The sequence below is a fragment of the Bombina bombina genome, chromosome 10 (genome assembly GCF_027579735.1).
Source record: "Bombina bombina isolate aBomBom1 chromosome 10, aBomBom1.pri, whole genome shotgun sequence".
In the NCBI taxonomy this organism is placed as follows: Eukaryota; Metazoa; Chordata; class Amphibia; order Anura; family Bombinatoridae; genus Bombina; species Bombina bombina.
Window position 1 is genome coordinate 141,276,401 of NC_069508.1, and position 27,129 is coordinate 141,303,529.

Below are 27,129 nucleotides of genomic sequence, written 5' to 3' on the forward strand. Positions count from 1 at the left end.
TGCCGCAGTTGTAGAAACTGAGCGGGTGTGGTAGGCGGGTGGTGAGTGTCTGGACTTTCTCTGCTGTCATTCGCCTCCACTGGCCCCACGGACTTCTTAGGCTCTACGGAGCTACATCGCAGTATCCGATCCATAGTGGGGTGAGTCTCCGGTGTTGTAGCTATGTCCTGCCTAGATGGTGGGAGTTGACATACGTCCTCTGCAGTGTAGTCTCCTCTGATGGCAGCTCTGAGTCCGGCAAAACCCACATCCATCTTGCGATCAATGTCTCGCAGCAAGGCTAGAATTTTGAATTGAAATTCATCCATCTTGTTAAATGAGTCCAGTAAATAGATAGGCCTGTAAAACCCCTGATCACTAGGAGGGGGGGGGGGGTTGGGAAGATGGCAAAATGGGAATGTACAGGCCGCCTCCTGATTTGAGTAGTTAAGCTGTGTGGGGTATCGGGTGCAATACTCCTTTTTCCGGGCCACACTCCTTCAAAAAGAACAAAACAGAAGTTTAGCGCAGTCTTGGAGGACAGTGTCTGTATAGTTTGAGTAGATGTTGAAAGAGATTGCTAGCTCCGACATAAGGTGGTGTCCTGCGTAAGTAATCGGCTAATTCAGCTCCTGTAGAGTTTGATGTGCAAATCTTGGTAAATCTCAGATCCACAACATGAGTAGAAGTGAAATCCGATAATTATAGGGTTAGATGAAAGTTGCATCTCAAAGCTATTTATATATTAGAAGTTTAGCCCCAGGAGCTTCATAAAATGCGACCGATCATGGCCGCCTCTAAGCCACTCCCCCCATAGGTTTTGCTTTTAATAAACAATACCAAGAGAACAAAGCAAATTTGATGATAAAAGTAGATTGGAAAGTTGTTTAAAATTACATGCCCTATCTAAATCACAAAAGTTTAATTTTGACTAGACTGTCCCTCTAAGAAACTTCCATATTTGCTGAAACTTTCATATTGATGTTATTAGCAGGTGATTTATTGGGCTGAAAAAGATGTTTGGCTCACTGACCAAAATAATAAACACGTTGTGCTCTTGTGATCTTGTAATAAATGTTATAATTTGTTAATTTCACTTTGATTAAATTGGCAAACTTTTTTCTTGAAGGAATAAATAAATAAAGAAACATTTTTTTTTCTTGATTTTTTTCCTTTCGTTTTTATGAGCTCCTTTGTAGCACCCTGTGTTACTGATTATTCTTAACTGTGCAGCGCATGTTTTCTAGATCACTTCTATATAAAACAAAGTCGTTTTAAAACTTTAAGTGAGCAGAGCTGTCATATTGTATGCATAATTGTTTGACATATATATAGGTCAGTGATATTGTATTAATTGCATTAGAGCAGGGATCTTCTTTTCAAATGTCCAGCTTAATACGATTTACCCACTAAAAATGGGTCCGCTTCTAAGCTTACATTCCTGCTTTTTCAAATAAAGGTACCAAGAGAATGAAGAAAAAATTATAATAGGAGTAAATTACAAAGTTGATTAAAATTGCATGTTCTATATCTGAATCATGAAAAAAAATAAAATGTGTGTTTCATATCCCTTTAAGGTTGCATGATTTAGCAACATATGGATGTGCAAAAACATAAAGATACAACAGATTAATCCTTATGACAAAAGTAGCACTGACGTTAATGCGGGTTGACAGGAACAACCCCTTGTGCCATGTTACAAAACGCTGCATTCAAATTACTGCCACTGACCCCGTTTACTTTGCGCTGCGGGCTTGGCCTGATATGACCCAGTGAGGCTTACCCAAATAAATTTCAATAGCGCGCCATGCAGACAATTTCTTACCGGGTCAACACGTTCATTTGCCAGACGTCAATCAGACTTGTTCCTTTAGCATAGCACAGCAGCCTCCGCCTTTACTTTTTCTATCTATTGACGCTTACCCTCCTAACTATACTATACCACCATATCCATTTGGAGAGTACTCACTCAACCATGATTTTGATAGGCCAATTGTGTTTTCATTCAAAAATCATCTACATTGATTGGTTGATATTGATGTCCCTCAAGAGCCAATCCTGTAGCATTTTTCGTGTCTGACCATCAGACTGTTTAATGATCTGCCCCTTCACACACTGCAGTAGATAAAGCAGTATCCCTAGCAACCATATTCTCCTCACGCCTCAGTGTTGAGATAGTGTGACTTGACCACATAATTTTTATCACATCGGCTGCAATCTACCAGCAGTGCCTTCAGGATCTACTGGTAGATCCCGATCTACCTATAGGGCACCCCTGCATTAGAGGGTTAAAGGGATAATAAACTAAGATTTAAACTTTTATGATCCAGATGGAGCATGCAATTTCAAACAAACTTCCAATTTACTTCTATTATCAAATTTGGTATCCTTTATTGAAAAGGATCTTCTCTACTGGGAGCTAGCTGAACATACCTGGTGAGCATATCAGTGCAGTCACAAATCACTAGATAGCTATCAGAAGTGCATTACTGCTTCTGAGTCTATCTACATAGGCGCACCTTTTAACAAAGTAACCGGAGAATGCAGCAAATGCAAAAATAGAAGTATTTGGAAAGTTGTTTAAAACTGTTTGGTCCTTTCCAATAATTGAATGTAAAAAAAAAAACAACTTTCCAATTTGCTTCTGTTCGGACATTTACCTCTTTCTCAAAAGCGAGAAAATGTGTGGGATATTTAAAAATGTCAAACATTAATAGAAACGAATTAGATCATAAGTGATTTACTCTCATCAATAGAGTAGTCTTTGCAATGCAGTGATGACTTTTTAATGTATTTTGAAAAAAATAGTTTGTTGACCCAAATAATGCAGCTTTTCTTTACACATTAGTAAAGTGTATGTGCAATACAGATGTGCTTATGTTCCTTATGGGGCGCCACTTTAAAGAAGATTTGCTTGTTGCCTAGGAGACAGCTAAATCATGTAGAATGCAGTCTTATGCACATAGATATCAGGGCACATTTCCCAGCTTTCTAAACCAATCACATTACTGATGACAAGATCAAATGTCTCAAAATGTTCCTGAGGCTGGCCATGGGACTTGTAGGTGGTAGCCACAGGCTTGCATGGGTGAGGTTGGTTTTGCTATGAGCTTGTCTGGAAGGCGTTAGGTAGTAACCTAGCCAGAGCTGGAGTAGTCCCTAAATTAGGGTTATCACCTTTTCTGGCAAAATTACAGACAATGCATATTCGCATACATTTGCATAAATAATTATACAGCAAAATCAAGACATTAAGCTGCTAGGACTAATTTTAAAAGATGATTTATAATTATATTCCACACTTAGTAGAAGTTTCACCATGATTGCATCTTTATTTTTATATTTAATCTTTATTTTTATTTTGACCTGAAAGTTAAGAATAACAGCCATGTTGGTAAAATACTATCTAGGTGGTAACTATACCTGAAAATCAGGATATTTGTCCTGGCCAGAGACACTGTAAGTAGGAAAATGGGGTAAAACAGTTTATGACTGTAGATTATAAACATTTGTGTTAGATACTTTACATTTAATAACTTTACAATGGCAAAATATGTTTTTTGTCTCTTAAAGGGACAGATAGCTGGACAGATAGCTTAGCATGCTAAGGCAGTGTGGCTGAGCTCTGTAGCAACCCAAGGGTTGCATGTTCGATCCCTGGTGAGGTCCACTCAGCATTTCATCCTTCCGAGGTCGATAAAATGAGCAGCGCCTTGAGACCCCTACGGGTGATTACCCGCGCTTTACAAGTACCCCATACATACAAGGAACACTAAATAGATTTTATGCACTTCTGTCTAATCATCAGCCCTGCCATTGTTGTACCTACGTTACTCTGGAGGTATCTGAAGAACAATTACTGCACACGTGCAAACAGTTCAGCATTCAAATGTAGTAAAAGATACATTTCAACATGGCGGCACCCATGACTAGAGGGAGGCATGGAAAACCTCAATACTATGTTTATATAGGGCTAGATTACGAGTGGCGCACTAACTGTTGCAAATAAGCGATAAGGGGATCATTGAGACTCTTTGCCCATGTCGAAAGTAGCATGAAAGTATAAGTGTTCCTTCAGCCGAATTAAATTTAATGCCTGTCAGGATAGTGTGACTTAAAGGGCCACTGTAAGTAAATATTTTCTATGCCTGTTACTAACTAACTACCCCAAATACGCTTTTTATCAATAGCATTTCATTAACATATCTCTACCGTATATCAGAAATCTTGTCTGCAAATTTAATTGTTTTCCAAACCCACTCCGTGGGTATCCTTTGCTCTGTACCAATCTGTTTACAATACCTAGGTTTCAAAATGGCGCTTTAAACACAAAGTTATTGGTTTAAGTATTTTGAACATGCAGTGCTGAAAATAGTGGGCAGGATAACGTGACATCATCGGCGAATAAAAGATATAACTTTTAGAACGTTATGAAACTTCGTTTTGGAGAAAATATAGGTCAGTAGGTTTTAATTAATGTTTATTAACTTTAATATGTTAGTTGTTTAGCTTAAAAATTATAACAGAAAGTAATCCTTTAAGAACTCTGGTTAACTGTTATGCGAGTCAAAAAAGTTGCACAAACGCATCAAAAATTAATTTAAAAGTACAGTTAAACTGATTATAACAACGGCTAATAAAATAATTTTAAAAACATTGCATAAAAAATATATAATGGCTCAAAGATATGAGGTTTCAGAAAAAAAAGTCTGCAAAGGGCTTTAACATATAGATACATACATTTCTAAATATGTATAGTATATATATATATATATATATATGTGTGTGTGTGTGTGTGTATATACTGTATATAGATATTTATACAATATATATATATATGTGTTTGTGTTTATATGTGTGTACATGTGTATGTATTTACAGATATATATATATATATATATATATATATATATATATAATTGCAGTCAAGTAGCTAAAACATAAAAAATCAAGTGTTTAACTGTGTTTATACTGTAAATATGTCACATTGCAATGTTCTTTACATAAGGGAATATGTTCTTAGTTTTTATAAATAGTCATTCCTAGTATTTATACATAGATGATACTTTTTATATTTGTATATATCTATACCTATATATAAAACAATAATATATATATATATAAACATGTATTTATGAATAAATAGAACATATTCTTCTATGTGAAGAACAATGGAATGTAAAATATATACATATTTCATGTCAGGTTATCGCAGTTGGTTAAACGCAATCGTGTTTGTCTGGAAGCAGTTAGTGTTCCTTTTTCTTTCAACTTTTCACGCTCCATTGAAGTCTAAAGGGAATATATTATCATGGTTGCAATATTTAAAGTTTGGCTTTTTGCTCGTGTCAAGTTAGTGCTCATGCAAAAACGTTTTATTTTTAACTTGTAAAACCCGACGTGTACAAAAAGCTTACTTCTAACTAGGTTAACGCACAAGCGGGAGCGCTAAATAGTGCACCACTTATAATCTAGCTCAAATGTATTTAGTATTTAATGTCTTTTTAAGGTAAAAAAAAATATTGTTTCTTCTTAAGCAGTTTTACTTCTTGATCATCATAAATAAAAAAATAAAAACATTATTTTTGTTTTGGCACCTCTACTACTGTAAAGTATATTAAACATCTCTTGCCTCTGTCCACAATCAGTACTTGTCTCATGCACCCTGGACAGGTCACAAATCACAATCGGTTTCCTAGGTTACATAATTTGTTTTTTTGTTCTCTCTAGGGCAGTGTTTTTCAACCAGTGTGCCGTGGCACACTAGTGTGCCGTGAGAGATCCTCAGGTGTGCCACGGCAGACTGACAACAGTGTGACATATTTTTAAACTTTGCTTTTTTTTTACTCCCAGTGCAGGGGTAGTTTGTAGGAGGAATGGCATAACAGCACAATACATACAATATGTGTGTGTTTGTGTGTATGTGTATATATATGCTGTATTAGGCTACAATGTGTGATTTTTTTAAAATTTTGGGATGGTGGTGTGCCACAGGATTTTTTTATGTAAAAAAGTGTGCCACGGCAAAAAAAAAGGTTAAAAATCACTGCTCTAGGGAGCGTAGCACAAGCACATTTTGTAAACAAAGGCAAGAGGTATTTAATTTGCCTTTTACTAAGGGGTTAAAATACATGTCATTTAATTGTGCTAGAAAAATAAGCTTTCAAATATAGTTAATTATATAAACAAATGTGTAAGCAGGTTTTAAATCCCCCTCCCTCCACAGCAATTAAAACAGATGCATAATAAATAAGCCTTAGTTAATCAGAGTGAGAAAAATCAGTAGTGAGCGTCCCAGTGCATCTATAGAGAAGTAATTTTCCATTATATTTGTCCAATACAGTACTATATGCTCTGACTAGACCAAATGTGCTCTGTGACACCTGATAATATATGTCTCTTATGTTTAACATGGCAACAAAAATGAATTCTAAATATTAATGTAGTGATTCACCCAGCTTGCAAAGTCTAATTTGTTTTCTCAGTGTGGTTTTGCAAGGTTAGAATGTGGAACTAATAGGATAATTCTTAAACAGATCTACTTCAAGTGAAGGATGTGATTTGCTAGGGACACGTTAAGGATACTTACCAGATAAAAGTGACAATAGTTTGCTTTCTGATACTTGAGCTGGGTGTCTGTACTACATGCCTCAAGACTTCTTATCAATTTGTCCAAGCTCTGCAAATGAAAGAAAATATGTTGTACTTATAATAATGCGGATAAATGCTTTTCTATTTATTTGCTAGGAAATTGACACATTGAGGTTACAAGGAGAAAGTTTCTTATATATTTACTTTGGATGAAATGTGATATGTTTATATTAAAAATTTAAATATTTAAATGGACATTGTAATTTTTTTCCCATTTTAATGGGTTCCAAATGATTAATTTTACCTGTGGAGTGTATTTAATTGTTTAAAAATAGTTATTTACCTTTATTTTTTACTATTTAAAATATCTGCTTTTGCCCTTCCCTCCACCTATACTGAAAATATAAATATGAATGTTTTGTATGCTCTGTTGAAAAGTTATGTAAACAGGAGATAAGAGTGTAAATTAACCTCCCAGTTGGGGTGATAAGAGTTATTTTTCTATCTGAAAATAGCTGGTTTTGCTCATTGAACTCACAAGCCTTAATTACTATTTCAATACCTAATAGACTCTGTGTACAAAAAGAGATTACATGACCAGGCCTGTTATTTTCTGCAGGACCAGTCCTTTTAAATGGCATACCCTTGAGAACAATAAATAGTGGTTTCAATGAGCAAAAACAGCTATTTTAAATACAAATAAACATGAAGGAATAATTTCCCATATATATACTGTATATATATATAATTCTCTGCAGCAAGTATAACACATAATTTGGAACACATTAATGGAAACATATTTTACAGTACAGTTTACCTTTAAGGAGATTTATTGCTTAATAAACCCCTGCAAATGCATTAAACACAAAGTTAAAGTACTGCTTGGGATCTGCAGAACACTGCTTGTCCCAACTGGGCACTGTTGCTGACCCAATCAGCAGTACATGTCTTAGCTGTGCATTAACCTCTGCTGATTGGGTGGTCATCAGTTCCTGCTCGGGCTGCAGCTTCCAAGCTGTATTTTAACTATGTGTTTAACCCATTTGTATGGTTAAACACAGCCTTTAGAGTAAAAGTTTCAACTGCACATATTTAAAACACTTTTATGTCCTACTTTTTCCATATCACAGATTATAACATGCCAATCTTTTATTTTCTTTTGCATTTTGTGTGCGTCATTTTTTGGGTATATCTACACTAAAGGTATTTTCTGAAAGTGCTTGATCTGCTGACTAAAAAAAACAGCATATGAGTTAAGTGGGTAGTTTGCAAAAAAACACTGAAATTTATGTTAAACCAATAAAGTCAATGGGGCCGATTTATCAAAGTTTGGCGGACAAGATATGCTGTAGCGTATCAAGTCCGTCAGATATCGCTGAATGCCGACATCATATGCTGTCTGCATTTAACATTGCACAAGCAGTTCTGGTGAACTGCTTGGGCAATGCCGCCCCCTGCAGATTTGCGGCTGTTAGCAGGGGGTGTCAATCAACCCGATCATATAGGATCAGGCGGATTGATGTTCGCAGCCTCAGAGGTAGCGGACCAGTTAAGGAGCATAACTACTGTTTACAGCGAGCCTGAAGGCTCGTGCGGAAACAGGCATCAGAGGCCATTCGGCCCTTTATAAATCGGCCCCAATGAATGCAAACATCTAAAAAAAAAACTTAAGCACAGGGGTGTGAAAGGCTAAATAGTAAAGAGGTAAATAATGTTGAACCCCTGTTATTCATGTTTATATTAAGATAAAGAAAAGCTTTTTTACAGGATTTTATAATAGTTGTTATGTATTTATCCGTTATCAGACTTCTCAGAAAATCATAAGATTCCTGTATTATTTGTCCAAAGCTGGCGGGATAAGGTGGACTGTCTGCCAAGATTGAAGAATAGATTAAGAAGCATGTGAAATAATCTGTAAATATAGAAGTGCGCAAAATGCTCAATCACAAATGACATGAAAAGAATCACTGGTTCAAAACTAACACCTCTGAGTCATGATAAGTATAATATCTGAAAACTATGTGCTTCCACATGTCTTTGTTTTTAATCTTAAAGGGATATTCCGGTCAAAATTTAAATGCATGTAGATGAATTACATCTTTCAGTAGAAACATATTTTCAATATATATGTATTGGTAAAAATGCCTCTAGTAAAAGTTATCACTGTTTTAGTGTTAGCATTTTAAATACTGCAGTTGCTCAGAATGCTAGTGGGGCTTGTATCATGCCAGCAATTAACAGCATCTTACGATTTCTGAGCAAGTGCTGTGTTTAAAAGGCTGGTGCACGGTGCATACTTAAAGAGACTTTTTAAACAGTTATAACTTGTATTAGAAGCATTTTTGCTTATACATGTATATCACAAAAATGTTTCTACCCAAAACTGAAATGCATCCATGTGAATTCCAGTTTTGGCTGGAATGTCCCTTTAACTCCAAAAAAAAAATGCTTACCAGAGTCACCCTCCTATACTAGTGCAGCTGTCATCCCAGACTTTCTTCTGGGATGACAGCCATGCAGACCAATTTGTTACAGTGTGCGACGTATGGTCTGAGCACTGACACGCTGACCCCCCACCCCTTCAACCACTGCAGTAATGCTGGCAGCACTCATACGTCTATTTCCCAAAGACAACCTCTGGATATGACGCTGAGCACGTGCACTGAACTTCTTTGGTCGACCATGGTGAGGCCTGTTCTGAGTGGAACCTGTCCTGTGAAACCGCTGTATGGTCTTGCCCACCATGCTGCAGCTAAGTTTCAGGGTCTTGGCAATCTTCTTATAGCCTAGGCCATCTTTATGTAAAGCAACAATTCTTTTTTTCAGATCCTCAGAGAGTTTTTTGCCATGAGGTGCCATGTTGAACTTCCAGTGACCAGTATGAGAGAGTGTGAGAGCGATAACACCAAATTTAACACACCTGCTCCCCGTTCACACCTGAGACCTTGTAACACCAACGAGTCGCATGACACCGGGGAGAGAAAATGGCTAATTGGGCCCAATTTGGACATTTCCACTTAGGGGTGTACTCACTTTTGTGTGATGAGTTATTTAGAGGGAACAGCAAATTTACACTGTTATACAGGCTGTACGCTCACTACTTTACATTGTAGCAAAGTGTAATTTATCCAGTGTTGTCACAAGAAAATATATAATAAAATATTTACAAAAATGTGAGGGGTGTACTCACTTTTGTTGGATACTGTATTGACAGTACATTCATATATATGCAGGGCTGATGGGATATATTGTCCCTTAATTTGGTCTGTTTTTTTTAATTAAAGATCTAGGAGAGAGCCTTCAAGGCTATGATGCCAGTCATACCTAGAGAAACAGAAGGCCTTTCTTTTTTCCATTTTATAATCAATAGACAAATCAATTGATGAGAGCAATCATGCAAAATCTTATACTTTAATGTGGTTGTCTCTTCTTCACATTCAGAACACTGCATAGTGCTCTCAAGGTAAAATTTGTGTTTTTTTGAGGAACCTTACAGTAATAATGAGACCTGCTAGATAATCTTGCCATATCAGAGAGCTTTAGATAATCAGGACCATGGAGAGAGAGAAAAAGAGGGATAGAGAGATATGGAAAGTTTTATAAAATAGAGTCTATGTTATATATTGTCAATGAGGCCAACAGACTAGGAATAATAAAACGTTATTTACACTATAGCCCTACTTTCTGTATTGCATTCATGTAAGTTCATTGGCTAGTAGCCAAGTTCTTATAGCCGCACTGTGATGCTTAAAACTGAGATAACTGTCAGAGATTCCTGCAAACTAGTCTTGTGGGAATCATCATCATCATCTCCTGCCGAGTTTACCTTTTCAAACTCTATATTACTGCTTAGCTCTAAAAGCAAAACCAGTTTCTCTGTCTTTTGATGAGGCTTTACATGAGAGAGATTTCACTGGAAAAGCTCTTAGATCATGGTCTAGTTGTAAATATAATTTCCTTTGTTTTTTGTTATTAACTTGCTATTTTATAACCTCTTACATAATTCAAATCACTGTCTGATAATGTCATTGTAAAGAGGCACTAAACTGTTAGATTGTAGCCCTATTATAATAGCCTACAATTGGCTTTAGCAGATGAGAAAAGAAAATACATAGGCTCTTAAATCTAGAACAACTTAGCTTACAATATGGCAGTAATAGATGGGCCCAACAGTCCCTGTAAACCAGGAAGCTAATGGTGGGAAAGCGGACAGCCTGGCTCAGTGGGTGCAATGGTTAACAGAACCATTTTTTGTCTGACCTATATCTAGAAAATGTAAATTAGTTTTGTAGTGACACCCACACTAATAGATCTCTGTCATCAACTGGACAGTTGGAATTTGATTACAGATGTAGCAATGAAGTGCAGCACCTCTCTCCTGTGCAGGCTTATTGTTAAGCCCCTCCAGAATCTCTTACACACAGCAATTTCCAGCAGCACCGAATGTTTCAATCATAAAAGACCTTTATTCTTAATCTTAGGGTCATGTCATATATGACGTTTCCGGCCACAAGCCCTTAATCATGTTTGCTTTTTAACATTGAAGCTCCCTTTTTAATAGCTCTCTTAGCTCCTTCTAATTAGTGGAGCTTCACATCTCTTATCGCCAGCTAGTGGTCACAATAAATAGGTACACTTGTATATATGAATTAACCCTGTAGATACCAAAGTTATAACCATATACTAAAAACACTTGCAACAAAACACTATATACACTATAAGATTCAACATTTTTAATCTTGTAAAAAAAAAATGTTGCTGATTTTATATTGTATATAGTGTTTTGTGGCAAGTGGTATCTTCAGGGGTAATTCATATATACAAGTATATAAATTTATTGTGACCACAAGGTGGAGATAAGAAATTGGGAGGAGCTAAGAGAGCTATTTAAATGGTGATTCAATGTGAAAAAGCATTCATGATTAAGGGCTTGTGGTCCGAAAACGTTGTATATGGCATAACCCTAAGATTGAAACATTCGGTACTGCTGGACTTTGCTCTGTGTAAGGAATTTGATTACCCCAGTTAATCTCCAGACATATGGATTAACCCAATATTAATTAAGTTTAAATCTATAAAAGAAAAATACTGTGTTTTTTCAGTAAAGAAATTCAAATATTAGACAAAGGCAAAATGTAAAAATTGGATATTAATTCTAAAAAAAATGAATCACAGGGCAATTATATAAAAACAGAACAGATATCAGAAGTCCTATATTGATACTACAAAGAATATACGCCTAGATTACGAGGCAATCAGCCAATAGGATTGAGCTGGCATTCTATTGGCTGTTCCAATCAGCCAATAGAATGCAAGCTCAATCCTATTAGCTGATTGGATCAGCCAATAGGATTGAAGTTAATTCCTATTGGCTAATTGCATCATCCAATAGGATTTTTTCTACCTTAATTCCGATTGGCTGAATTCTAATTAGGGTTTATTTTATAGGTAAGTATTTAGTTTTAAATAGGTATTATTTAGTTAATGATAGGAATTTTATTTAGATTTATTTAAATTATATTTAAGTTAGGGGTTAGGGTTAGACTTAGGTTTAGGGGTTAATAACTTTAGTAAAGTGGCGGCGACTTTGGGGGCGGCAGATTAGGGGTTAATAAATGTAGGTAGGTGGCGGTGATGTAAGGGACAGCAGATTAGGGGTTAATAATATTTAACTAGTGTTTGCGAAGCAGAGTGCGGCGGTTTAGGGGTTAATATGTTTATTTTAGTGGTGGCGATGTCTGGAGCGGCAGATTAGGGGTTAAACATGTTATTATATTGTTTGCGATGCGGGAGGGCCTCGGTTTAGGGTTTAATAGGTAGTTTAATAGGTAGTTTATGGGTGTTGGTTTACTTTTTAGCACTTTAGTTATGAGTTTTATGCTATAGCTTTGTAGCGTAAAACTCATAACTACTGACTTTAAAATGCATTACGAATCTTGGCGATAGAGGCTGTACCGCTCACTTTTTGGCCTCCCAGGACAGACTCGTAATACCAGCGCTATGCAAGTCCCATAGAAAAAAAGGCTTTAGGAAATTTACGTAAGTTGGTTTGCGGTAAGGCCAAAAAAGTGTGCGGTACACCTATACCTGCAAGACTCATAATAGCAGCGGGCGCAAAAAAGCAGCATTAAGACCTGTTAACGCTTCTTTTTTACCTTAACGCGCAACTCGTAATTTAGACAATAGTCTTTTCTGCCTCAAATGAGATTGGTAAAATAAATCAATCTCCATTCATGCTATTCTGGTTGCATTAGATCAATCTTGAGTCTATATCATGTTGCTAGCCTTGCCTCTTATCCTGCCAACTCTAAAAGAGACAGAAGATTATATTAACTTCGTTACAGGCAATAAACTGTTCCCACCCACATAGCTGAAATTCTAAAAATGCATTGTAATTTTGTAAAGTAACAGTTATTTAATGACCTTATAATTATGCTCAATTATTTCCTTGGGTGTAGCAGATTATTTAGACATTAAATATGACTTGTCTGGCATGCTGATAGATGTGTAAGACCTAGAACTCAGTGTTTATCAACCATTCTGACTACTTTTAGGAGAGAAACTAGACCAGGTTATTCATTGGTTGAGACAACCCTGGGTTGAAATAATCCAGGTTTGCCTACTGTCCCTCTCACACTTCCTCCCAATCAGCAAAAAATTTCTGGTTTTTAGGTGCGTCCGTAGCTCTGCCCACCTCTGGACTCCATCCAAACCCCCATACAACATGCTTACCATTCATCTATGGCACATTTGTGAATCTACCCACCCAGTGCTAGTGGGCAAATGCAAATAAGACCCCACACCTGCCTGTTTCAAAAAGACTAAAAGGATTGCAATGTATTGAAAGGAAACTAGCTCTGGTCAGATGACCATGTTTATGTTAAATTAATTTATTTCCCAGATCTTATGTGAAATATGTGTATTTTTATGTTCTCTATCCAGAAAACATGCAAATAGTTTATGCTAACTGATAATATTCTTGAGAATAATACCATCATAAAGTTATCATGACAAATATCACAGTGCAATATTGTCTTATTATCATTTATTTGTATAGCACTGTCAACTTCTGTAGCGCTGGGCACAGAGATAGGGCTATACAATGAAAGATTTGCGATAAGATACAAATACATAACAGACTAAACAAAACTAGTACAGGAGGAGGTCCCCGCTCCAAAGAGCTTACAATCTACAGGTCGAGGGTTCAGATATAAAAGGTTTGGTGTAGCTTGTCACGTGGATTGTAGTTGCAGCAGTGTGTCAGGTCAGGTAGGCAGATTTGTTTTGGGTAGGATGGAAAACAGTGGAGAGACAGTAAGCCTCTCTGAGTAGGTGGGTTTTCAAAAAGAGTCTAAAGCTATACAAGGTTGTAGACAGTCTGATTAAGCGGGGTAGGGAATTCCAGAGGACAGGAGCAGCATGTGAGAAGTATTGTAGGCATCAGCGGGACGTAGAGATAATAAGAGTAGAAAAGATGTAGGTCAGCGCTTTATCAAAGAGGACAGCTTTGGAAATATTTAAAGATGAGGGAGGAAAAATATAGTTGGGAGTGAGATGGTTGAGTGCTTTATAGGTTAGGGATAATACTTTGAATTGTATTCTAGAGTGTATGGGAAGCCAGTGTAGAGACCGTCAGAGTGAAGCAACTGATGTAGATCAGCGACTTAGGTGGATGAGTCTAGCTGAAGCATTCATGGTTGAAGGGGGGAAAGGCAATGTTTAGGAAGGCCATTTAGAAGTAGATTGCGACAAAATTAGGGAATGAATTAGTATTTTTGTGGTTTCTTGAGGGAGAAAAGGTTAAATTCTGTAGATGTTGCGTGGGTGTGCGCGTCAGGATTTTCTGAGAGCTTGAGTATGTGGAGTGAATGTGAGTTCAGAGCCAAGTGCGATCGAAAGACAGCAGACTTGGGGTGAAGTACTGAGAATAGAGTCTCCAACTGTAAGAGAAACGTCAGATGTAGGATATCTTGAAGAGGGAGGAAAAAGAAGCAGATCAGTTTTAGATAAATTGAGCTGGAGGTAAGTGCGAAGACATCCAGGAGGAAATTGCAGAGAGACAGTTTGTAATCTGTTAATGTTACAAGCTGTGTTATGCAGATATAATAAACATGGAAAAACATGAAAAAGATATTAACACAGGTAAATTATAATAATTTATAAAGAATTAATCACCTGGTTATTAAACAAAGATCATGCACTATCTTGACAAATATAGACGTGATTTTGTGAAATGATGGCTGCTCTAATAAAACATCAGCTGTGTGGGCAGCATTTATGCAGAGGAGTATTAATTAGCTTGATACATATGCAATTTAGGTTAAAATGTCAACAAGGTAATTTACATATATTAAAACAAGCAATGAGCTGTGTTTTTTTAAACAAGGTACATTAAATAAATACCTTTAATTTATACCTGCTGCTTCTGGCTGCAACTGAAAATCTTATTGACAAACACAGTTTGGTGACAGATATTTAAGAGACATTGTACTGTAAAACTGTTTCTAGTGACTTGTTTATACTAGCTGCAGTATATTAAATGTATGGGAAATTGCTCCGTTAGTTTTAAAGGGACATGATACCCAAATGTTGAAGCACTTGAAAGAGATGCAGCATAGCTGTAAAAAGCAGACTATAAAATATCACTTTAACATCCCTAGGTAAAAAAGAAAGATAATTTACCTCAAAATGTCCTAAGTTTTCACTCCCCACTGTAAAGGACTTTAAGCAGCAAATCAGTATGTCTGTCCCGGGACCGGCAAGGGAGTGAGCCTCATACACACTCATGTTATTTCCCTATTCAGTTTATGGAAGTTTACTGTGAAATCTCCTGAGATCACAGCAAAACAGTTCATGACCTCAGAACTCTTGATGCTGATTGGCTGCTGTTCATTTCTTTCTTTCATTTTTTTTTTTTTAAACCTGCAGCTGGGCAGTAACTGAAGCATAACTTTTTACACAGCACTTACTCTGGTGAGCTGTGGAAATTTTGAGGTAAAATATCTTCCTATTTTACATTGAGATGCTCAGTTGATATTTACCTGTCAGCTTTTTACAGTTATGCTGCAGTGCACTTTCAAGTGAATTAGCATATGAGTATTATGTCCCTTTAAGTTTGTAACTGAAAAGCAGTCTTTTTACATTTAAACCTCAAGAACATGGAACTCAAATGGGCTGAACCTCCAGTAACAGCATACTTCCTTAGCTTATATCTTTATATATATATATATATATATACAAAGGCTTCCTTATCTTATCTCCTTCACTATATATAATATATATATATATATATATATATATATATATATATATATATATATATATATATATATTATATATATATAAACAAAGGCCAATACTTGAGGACCGCGGTTGAGAAACACTTCTGGAGCACTATATGGCAGCAGTTTTGCAAGAATGCTATCCATTTGCAAGAGCACTAGATGGCAGCACTTTTTCCTGCCATGTAGTGCTCCAGATGACTACCTAAGTATCTCTTCAACACAGAATACCATGGGAAGAAGGCAAGTTTGATAATAGAAGTAAATTGGAAACTTTTTCTTAAATTGTATGCTCTGTCTGAATCACAAAATTAAAAAAATGGGTTTCATATCCCTTTAAAGGGCCATAATACCCAAATGTTTAAACACTTGAACGTGATGCAGCATAGCTGTAAAAAGCTGACAAGAAAATATCACCTGAACATCTCTATGTAAAAAAGAAAGATATTTTACCTCAAAAGTTCCTCAGTAGCCACCTCCCATTGTAAAGGATTTCTAAGCAGCATTTTAGTGTGTCTGTCCTAGGACAGCTTAGGGGATAAGCCTCGTGAACTCTCATATTATTTCACCAATCAGGTAAAGGAAGCTTACTATGAAATCTCATGAGAGTTAAGTCAAATCTCATGAGATCACAGTAAGAGTTCATGACCTCAGCACTGCTGATGCTGATTGGCTGCTGTTCATTTCTTCATTTTTTTTTATTTTTACCTGCAGCTGGGAGCAGGTGGAGTATAACCTTTTACACAGAACTTACTCTGCTGAGCTAATGAAATTGTAAGGTAAAATATCTTCCTTTTTTACATAGAGATGCTCAGGTGATATTTTCCTGTCAGCTTTTTACACTTATACTGCATTAGTTTCAAGTGATTTAGCATATGAGTATTATGTCCCTTTAAGCAAAAAAAAAAATAAAAAAAAATTATATATATATATATATATATATATATTTATATATATATTTATGTATATTTATGTGTGTGTGTGTATATATATATGTGTGTGTGTGTGTGGGTTTATATATATATATATATATATATGTATATAATCTGGATAAGGATAAGCACTCACTGGATTTAAATACAACAACTATTTTATTCGGCAGAGACGTTTCGGGGCATTCACCCCTTCCTCTGAGGAAGGGGTGAATGCCCCGAAACGTCACTGCCGAATAAAATAGTTGTTGTATTTAAATCCAGTGAGTGCTTATCCTTATCCAGATTGAATATCCTGTTAAGCACCCTGGTCTGTGTTTGGGTTGGCGAGTGAGAGTGCACTTATTTGGAGTCTATATATGTATGTATATATATATATATATATATATATATATATATATATATATATATATATATATATATATATATGAAAGAAGATGGGTGTAGGTTTGGCGCTGGAGAACCGCCCTATAGATACTTCTAACCTAGAGTGTATAGCTGGCTGCCTTCGAATGTCTAACCAGTGTGAATTGTGCCCCCAAGTACTCTTCACCTGTTAGATATAATATGGAAAAAATGATTGGGGAAAGGGGAACGGGATAAATTCGAATGGCGCCACACTCTGGAAATAAGCCCAATATGTTATTACAAATACGGCTGGGAATGGGAGATCGATGTGATGTAATATGATATAGTGTTGGTGCAAAATGTATAGAAACCAAACACAAGGTATTGATACGATATAAATGATTATATGTCTCTTAACTGTATATGTCAGAAAGATACCTTCCTCATAACATGCTGTGATGAAGATAATATATATAAAGATGATCTGATTCAATGGAACATTACATATATATGTCTACTAGTAATAATAATAATACTGTTGTTGCTAGTAGTGCCGCAAAGTTACTACAATAAAATAAAGATAGTGTGTCATATGATTACACACAAAACAGACCCATGTATAACTAGTAAAGTGGATATACGATCACACTTACGTTATATTAATAATGCTCAGGGTCTCAAAATATAAGAAACGATATTAGTGGTACAGCAATTCAAAAATTGTAATCACAGTAGAAAATGTAACTTTAAAATAAGAAATTGATTACAAATTAAAAATAAAGAATAAAGAATAAAAAGAGATAACCTAATATCGTAATAACGTAATATAGGATACACAGTAAAAATGATGTGTGTTGAATGTCCTAATTGACAAAATAAAACTACTATAAATGAGTATTGTTATAGTCCATATCAGATAAGCAGAACTTCAAATCGATAATACTTCAATCCACAACGTTCCCGTTGGGAGCCTACTTACACTCCTTCACCTCAATCTCATGAGGTAAGTGCAGCGTAGTGTACAGATAAGTCTCCTTCCCGGTATCGGCTGTAGGTTTGAGATGTGTTGTCTTTTCAATACTGTTCTCTCCTCTCACCGCTCTTTCCCCACAGTGCATGCAATCTTTGAGAGGTGATTAGTTTTATTGTGTCACAGGATGGGACTGTATTCCTTTTTTGCAAGACCAGTCTCCCTTTCCCTGTATCTTCTGTAACGTCTTTATGTCTAAGTTCCTTCACTGCAATTCCACATTTAAAGTGAATAGCACAAACCATATAGATAAATGACTTATATATACTTAGAAATTTTTAAAACGTAATACGATAAATACATTATCGCTAAGGTTAAACATATCAAAAAAAATTAATTAAATTAAAATCAAAATCAAATTGGGTTACACTGTTGTGCCACTAATAACACATCCCCAATACTTATACTGGATTAATCCAAGCTTCATTACAGAATGACATGTGATAAATAATAATTGGGATAGGGCTGAGCCAACTACAAACACTAAGATAAATGGGAGAACTAGTGGACCAGTATAGCTGATCTGAAAATATACGTACAGTTCACATCTCTGTCTGCCTTGAGACCAAATGTGATACTGCCGTCCGTCCATTATATCAATAGATAAATACATTGTATCCGAAGATAAATACTTTGTAAGATAGAAAATAGATACAGTATCAATAGATACATATATTCATAGACTCAACGATAGATAAGCCACCTAAGAAACCTGTTAAACAGGTTATATCGATCAGTAAATATATTAGTTAGATCGAAGATAGAAATATTACCTCTGCAATACATCTAATGGGTGTTAGGTAGCTACCTTACAGATATACACTGTGGGGTTCATTGAAGGACATATGTTAACAACACATCAGGATCACATTCCTATGACAGATTGTGTTAATCGCACTTAATACTTGATATCAACTGATAAATATTTTACAAATACAAAGATAGATTGTGAATTTAAGATAAGGACTTCATGTGACAGTTATTGTCATATATTCACACAGAGTTCCATATTGCCTAGACTGCTAAGACTTAGGTGCAGATCTGAGTAACTAACCCAGGTAGGCCAGGCTTCCACATAATGCATTGGAACCTAAAATGATCCCAACCCACAGTGCTGAGAGAACGATGCGGGGAACCCCCTACTAAAAGAGGGGACACCGCAAAGTGCAACTCAGAGCCACCATGTCGCCCTGGCAGTACCCCAAGTAAGTAGCACACTACAGTAGATTTTTAAAGTCTGGCATGGTATTCAGGCCACCAGGTATGATAGTCCCTAGGCGGAACATCCACTGTGCTTCACATTTCAGAAGCTGCTTGTTGCGGTCTCCGCCTCGTTCCAATGGAGGTATATGATCTATCAATATATAGCGTATTGAGGAGACCGAATGTCCCTCATTTGCGCAATGTCACGCCACTGGCTGCTCAGAAGTTCCTTCCTTAATGGCCGTCCTTATGGCATGTCGATGATTAGCCATCCTTTCACGTAATGTTCCTGACGACTTGCCAACATAGAACCTCGAGCATGGGCATTTATCTATATGGTTTGTGCTATTCACTTTAAATGTATGTATGCACTTGAGCCGTTGTTTATTATTGTCTCCATGGCAACGGTTGTCATAATAATATACACGTACACTCACACAGTTTGACACGAGAAATCGAGTGTGTTAATAATACTACTTGTTTAGGCACTGATCACTTTACACCAACACAATGTGTGCATAACCTGGAAGCTAATCAGGTTTTTTCTGACATTTGTTGTTTGAGTATATAAAATCCGTAATTGGACATAAACCGGAAGTGACGTTACAAACTTCCGGTATTAGCCATGACGTTGGAACGCAATATGCGTTCCACTGCCGATAATTTCACCGCGAAAATTGGGGGAGATGTGAGGTTTGTGATTGGTACACTTTGTTTGTAAAACACTATAAAATGCTTTATTATTATCACTGTTGTATGCTGATGATGGGGTTATAATACCCCGAAAACGTTCCACATTAAAAGTTTGAAAAAAGACCTGTGAGTGCAAACGTCTGTTCCTGTATATATATATATATATATATATATATATATATATATATATATATATATATATATATATATATATATATATATATATATATATATATATATATATATATATAAAATACATACTTTTTTTTTTTTATATTTTATTTTTTATTGAGGTTTCATTTTGCAAGTAACAGGCAAAAATAAACATGTTAAGTCAGAATAGCATCTACAGTACAATGAAAAATACAAAATAAAATACAGTCTAAGAGATACATATATATTAAATACCTGCATAGAAAGATATACAACCATATTAGAAGCCTCAGATTTACATATAACTATATATATAGGGGTTCCTGTTAAATAGCTAGAGACACTCTTGGGCTCTCATTTGCACCACTAGTTATCAAAGGAGAATCCATTTAGCCTAAGAACTAGTTTTAAATAATAAAAGTGAACAATTTGATGAAAATTATATAACAAGTTTGTTAGCAACAAATAGGATATGTCTAATGGTGTTAAAAGTACAAGATACAGCCTACATTACATCGCTTTAGATCTCATTATAGATTCTGTTACATCCACATCAAAATCTGCATGAAGCTTAAATATTGTTATATGAATTTGCATACTATCACAAAGACAATCTGATAATTGGTAGAGAGCTTGTCCATATAGTAGAGCACATAGGTGTAAGTTACCAAAGTGTGACCTGAACTCCATATGATGATGCAGGACAAGAAAAAAGCAAACTGTAGATATAGCAATAAATGTCGGGTGGGTTATACATCAGGCTACACCAAAAAATATATAAAACAAGAATGGGAAATAAAACTAACTAGGCCCGCTACTGTACATAATGGGGGTTTCACTTTTTTGGGCCCTAATAGGTAGATTGAAACTATTCTGTACCCAAACAAAAACTATGGAACTGAGGTACAATTTTACATAAAGAGTAGAATATGTGTCCCAGAGGTGACCAAGTCCGTATGTTATGTCCATTTACGAGCTTTGGTGAAGCATATATTATTAAACAATAAATTACCCCACTCCAGATCTGGGAATCAAGTATGGTGTGAAGAGATAGTAGCAGGCTGGGGGAGCTGAATCCCTCTTACACCCCCTGGAAGAATGTCCGGTTCGTGCTAGGCCAAATAGCTGCATTCCGTACGCTGCAGGGAGGCATCGATCCGTTGGCCCAAATATGCCCCTAGGCTGAGCAGGGCCACGTGGCTGCACAAAATGGTCAAACAGAGGCCAGGGTATGTGGCGTAACTTAACAGTGTTCACCCTTTCCACTTGTCGGCTAATTACCTCTCGCAGCGGGACCTCTGTTCCTGAAGCAATCTCTCTACCATAGACATTCTTAGCTGCACCTTCATAGCGAGTCTCAGTGTGGATCGCTATGCCTCCATTAGATGAGACGGGTGGCGTTTTATAAAATACCCTCTGTTCCGTATCTCTTTTATGAAGGGGCCCATCTAAATCTTGCACGTTAGCATTCGGCTTCAGGTCACTTTCCATAGCAGGCCGTGAAGTATGGGCTGAGTCCGGAAGGACCATCTCAAGTATATGTTCTTCCAGCTTGTTAAGTCGCATAATAAGAAGGCTCTCAATGTTTTTTTAACACGTTAGATACCATAAGAGACATATTTTGAAGTTGTTCTTCTCTTTTAATATAGGCAAAGTACTCAGAGTCCAAGCTGACCATGGATAAAGTCATTAAATTGCTAATTGAGCAGCACTTTACACTGCCAATGATCTTTCAATCTTAACGGGGAATGCGTGCCCTACCAACTTGAGAGAGCAAACTCACAATGCAGGTCTCCCTGCCACGCGGCCAGTCTCCAAGCCAGTGAGCTGAAGAGCATAGAAAGGTCCACCTTCATGAGACTTCTCACAAACCTCCCTGGGGTTTCACAAGACACCTCGGCAGATATCTTTAGGGAATTGATGCAATTTCATTCAGGAATAATCCTTATTCCCCCAGTAGAAGTCAGGAGCTCCATACAAACATGTCCTCTCGCAACAGCTATAGGCTCCGCCCCCAAAATACATACTTTTTTAATGGGGGGTTCTCTAGGCTTTTATAACAGGTAATAAACAAGACATAGAGACCCCCCAGTTAATAAGCCCCTATATTGGTTTAATAGCCATTATGGCAATAATGATCACCTGGCATAAATAAATATGCATTTATTTGAGCAGAGGCTCATGGGAGCCCTATGTGCAGATCAGCATTATATAGATATGTCCAAAGATCCTTGTTTATCTAAGGATAATCCCTTCTTCTTTTGACAATTGACTATAGAAAAATAAAATAAACAAAAATAAAAACAACGCACAAACTCTTGATTACAGACATGTTTATTAAAATGTTATTAAAAATATGCATTTGACCCACTTTTTGTTGTAGATTTTAACATATATACCCAGGGCCAGGGCTATAACAAGACCATTTGGGACCAGAGGTCCCAGGCAGCACTTGAGAGAGCATATTCAGGATAATAGTGTTTTTAAAGAGAAACTATAGTTACAGTATATGATACACATCTGCCTGTTCTCATGTAAATGTTTAATCTGCAGAACTTTAATCTCTGAAACAATTTACTGGATTTAGACTGTAGTGCGCAGAGAGGTGAGGGGCACCATTTTATGCTTGGACCCAGGCAGGAAAATGTCTTGAGGTGGCCCTATATATATACAGTATACATGTAAAATGTGTATAGTTTGAAAAAAAAAAGAAAACAGAATATATTATGTGAGGGTTCCTAACTGAACAAACCTACACCAGAAGTTAAATGTAAACAGAAATTAAAACCCCCAAAACAGCTCAGCACAGGGATGTGAAATGTCCCAACAGTAAAAGGCAGAGTCTAGTCAGAATTAAACGTTCATGAGTCAGATAGGGCATGCATTGCAATTGTAAACAACTTTCCAATTCACTTTTATCATTAAGTTTGCTTTGTTCTCTTGGTATTCTTAGTTGAAACTAAACCTAGGTAGGCTTATATGCTTATTTCTAAGCCTTTGAACACCTCTTATCTAAATGCATTTGACCGTTTTTCACAGCTAGAGGGTATAAGTTAGTGTATGCCATATAGATAACATTGTGCTCATTCCTGTGGAGTTACTTATGAAAGGGCACTGATTTGCTAAAATGCAGATCTGTCAAAATAATTCATAAATAAGAGGGCAGTCTGCAGAGTCTTCGATACAAGATAATCACGGAGGTAAAAAGTATATTAATATAGCTGTGTTGGTTATGCAAAACTGGGGAATGGGTAAAAAAGGTATTTTAAACAATAACAATTGTGGAGTAGACTGTTCCTTTAAAAAGTTAAATACATATACACATACTTTCTTAGAAATCATAACTGTGTTATTAATATTATTATTTTTAGCATTCATTTGTATAGCACTGCTAGTCTTTAGCATCAAGAACACATTTGAAAGGGTTTTCATCATATGTTTCAATGATGGTGCTGGAAGTGCTTAAATGGATTTGTATGTTTTCCATAAAAGCGATGGAAGGAAATCAAAATGCCTTTTTTTTCCCTTTTATTTCAGTGTTGCTGTTTGTTTTATCAATCCATTTTAGCACTCTCACCAATCCAGTAGAGATAAATAACTGGTACTTTGTCATTGCTTTTGTTATTCTTTGTATTTGTTATTTTATTCACAGCTCACACTGTTTCTAGGGCAGAGAAAGTCATAAAAAAAAAAATCACATATTTTTTTATGAATATTAAGCAGGAGTTAAGAAACTCGCCATTAATGTATACACGTTTGTATGAGAAGCTGTGTGGATAAAAATTAAGTAATTCCCTGGTATCTTGAAAAGAAAGGCTGATGTAGCTAATCTAATTTATTCCAGTCCGATTTGCACCTTATAGTGCTTGCAGTAAATATCAAATATAAGCACCAGAAAGGACTGTCATAAGCAATTTTACCAAACTAAATCTTGATACCATACAAATACCCAGTCGCACACTATTTATCTATACTATTCTTTTCGACATAGCAATGTATTGTTCACCTTATCAGCATGCTATTTGCTGAGCATTTTTTAAAATTAACTCTTTGAAGTTTTAGCCCTCTCTGGCTAACACAAATGTTTTCTAATAATAATATAAATCTCTAATTGACTGGCCATATGTATGTAAATTACTTGAGTGATCATGAAAATAATAAGCATTTTAAAAAGACTTTATACACTAGATTTTTTTTGCATAAATGTTTTGTAGATAATCCATTTATATAGCCTACCTATATAGCATTTTTTTTAAATGTATAGTTTTGCTTATTTTTAAATAACATTGCGCTGATTTTCATACTCCTAACCAAGCTCCAACGTTTTAGGAGAATACTGATGTATACCTACTCCAGCTTGCTCCTGTTTGTGTAAATAGTTTTTTTATATGCAACGGAAAGGGGAGGGGGGGGGAGTGTCTGCTTTTTTGCTATAGAACCACTTGCAGTAGGTGTTCCAGTTAACCTTTTCAACAGTGCTAAACTGGGAGCTTCTAAGTAAGTTTTTAAAAGGTTTTATACTGGATTTTTATATCAGTATCTGTGAATATTATTCTTTATATTAGTGTCTATTTCATGCAGTTAAATGAAAATTGTGTATACTGTTCCTTTAAATATAGCGTAAAGGGACATTTAACTATAAAACAAATTTCACATAAAGGGACATAAAACTACAAAAAGAAACGTATCTAATGCACTGGTTTTCATAGCTGTCCTAGGCCTCCCTAACAGGCCAGATTTTGAGGATATCTAAACTAGAGCACAAGTGAAATCAACTGATTAGTAAACAGACGGCTAGATTACGAGTTTTGCGGTATGAGCGGTGTGGTACTAACTTGCAAGTTATTGTCACCGCTCACTTCCCTACAGCGCTGGCATTACAGGTTTGCAAAAACCCGGCGTTATCAGGCAAGAAGTGAGCATAAAGCAAAATTGTGCTCCATACCGCACTCCAATACCAGCGCTGCTGAAAGCTGCGGTGAGCTGGTTTTACGTGTTCGTGCACGATTTCCCAATAGACATCAATGGGGAGAGCCGGCTGAAAAAAAGCCTAACACCTGCAAAAAAGCAGCGTAAAGCTCCGTAACACAGCCCCATTGATTCCTATGGGGAAAAAAAAATTATGTTTACACCTAACACCCTAACATGAACCCCGAGTCTAAAAACCCCTAATCTTACACTTATTAACCCCTAATCTGCCGCCCCCGACATCGCCAACACCTACATTATATTTATTAACGCCTAATCTGCCGCCCCCGACATCGCCGACATCTACATTATACTTATTAACCCCTAATCTGCTGCCCCCAACATCGCCGAAACCTACATTATATTTATTAACCCCTAATCTCCAGCCCCCAATGTCGCCACAACCTACCTACACTTATTAACTCCTAATCTGCCGCCCCCAAGGCCACTATAATAAACATATTAACCCCTAAACCACCGTACTCTCGCATCGCAAACGCTAGTTAAATATTATTTACCCCTAATCTGCCACCCCTAACATCGTCGCTACCGACCTACATTTATTAACTCCTATTCTGCCGCGCCCAACATAGCCACCACTATACTAAATGTATTAACCCCTAAACCTAAGTCTAACCCTAACCCTAACACCCCCTAACTTAAATATAATTAAAATAAATCTAAATAAAAACCTACTATCATTCCCTAAAAAAATCCTATTTAAAACTAAATACTTACCTGTAAAATAAACCCTAAGCTTGCTACAATATAACTAATAGTTACATTGTAGCTAGCTTAGGGTTTATTTTTATTTTACAGGCAAGTTTGTATTTATTTTAACTAGGTAGACTAGTTACTAAATAGTTATTAACTATTTACTAGCTACCTAGCTAAAATAAATACAAATTTACCTGTAAAATAAAACCTAACCTGTCTTACACTAACACCTAACCTTACACTACAATTAAATCAATTACATAAATTGAATACAATTACCTAAATTACACAAAATAAAACAAGAAATTGTCAGATATTTAAACTAATTGCACCTAATCAAATAGCCCTATCAAAATACAAAAAGCCCCCCCCCAAATAAAAAAACCCTAGCCTAAACTAAACTACCAATAGCCCTTAAAAGGGCCTTTTGCGGGGGATTGCTCCAAAGAAATCAGCTCTTTTACCTGTAAAAAAATACAAACAACCCCCCAACAGTAAAACCCACCACCCACACAACCAACCCCCCAAATAAAATCCTAACAAAAAAAAAACAAGCTCCCCATTGCCCTGAAAAGGGCATTTGGATGGGCATTGCCCTTAAAAGGGCATTTAGCTCTTTTTCAAGTGCCCAAACCCCTAATCTAAAAATAAAACCCACCCAATAAACCCTTAAAAAAGCCTAACACTAACCCCTGAAGATCCACTTACAGTTTTTGAAGACCCGACATCCATCCTCAACGAAGCGGCAGAAGTCCTCACCGAAGCTGGCAGAAGTCTTCATCCAAGCCCGCAGAAGTCTTCATCTAGGCGGCATCATTTATCTTTATCCATCCGGCATGGAGCAGCTCCATCTTCAAGACATCCGGCGCAGAGCATCCTCTTCAATCAAAGTCTTCTTGCAGAATGAAGGTTCCTTTAAGTGACGTCATCCAAGATGGCATCCCTTGAATTCCGATTGGCTAATAGAATTCTATTAGCCAATCGGAATTAAAGGTGAAAAAATCCTATTGGCTGATGTAATCAGCCAATAGGATTGAGCTTCAATCCTATTGGCTGATCAAATCAGCCAATAGGATTGATCTCACATTCTATTGGCTGATTGGAACTGATTTAGATTAGGTGTTTGGGCACTAACATATGGATGTTAGTGTACTTTTTAGCACTTTAGTTATGAGTTTTATGGTACAGCTTTGTAGCGTAAAATTCATAACTACTGACTCTCAGTTTACGGTAT

General features: G+C 36.4%; 1 protein-coding gene and 1 long non-coding RNA gene across 3 annotated transcripts in view; one reads left to right on the top strand and one right to left on the bottom strand.

The window, feature by feature from the left end:
• The window catches only part of NEGR1 (neuronal growth regulator 1), a 979,779-nt gene that overhangs the window by 327,706 nt on the left and 624,944 nt on the right, over positions 1-27,129 (top strand). The window lies entirely within an intron of this gene.
• Positions 1-27,129, bottom strand: part of LOC128640906 (uncharacterized) — a 207,701-nt gene that overhangs the window by 90,910 nt on the left and 89,662 nt on the right. The window contains exon 2 of the long non-coding RNA XR_008399415.1: positions 6,569-6,658. This is a non-coding gene — a long non-coding RNA (uncharacterized LOC128640906). The remainder of the gene's footprint in view (positions 1-6,568; positions 6,659-27,129) is intronic.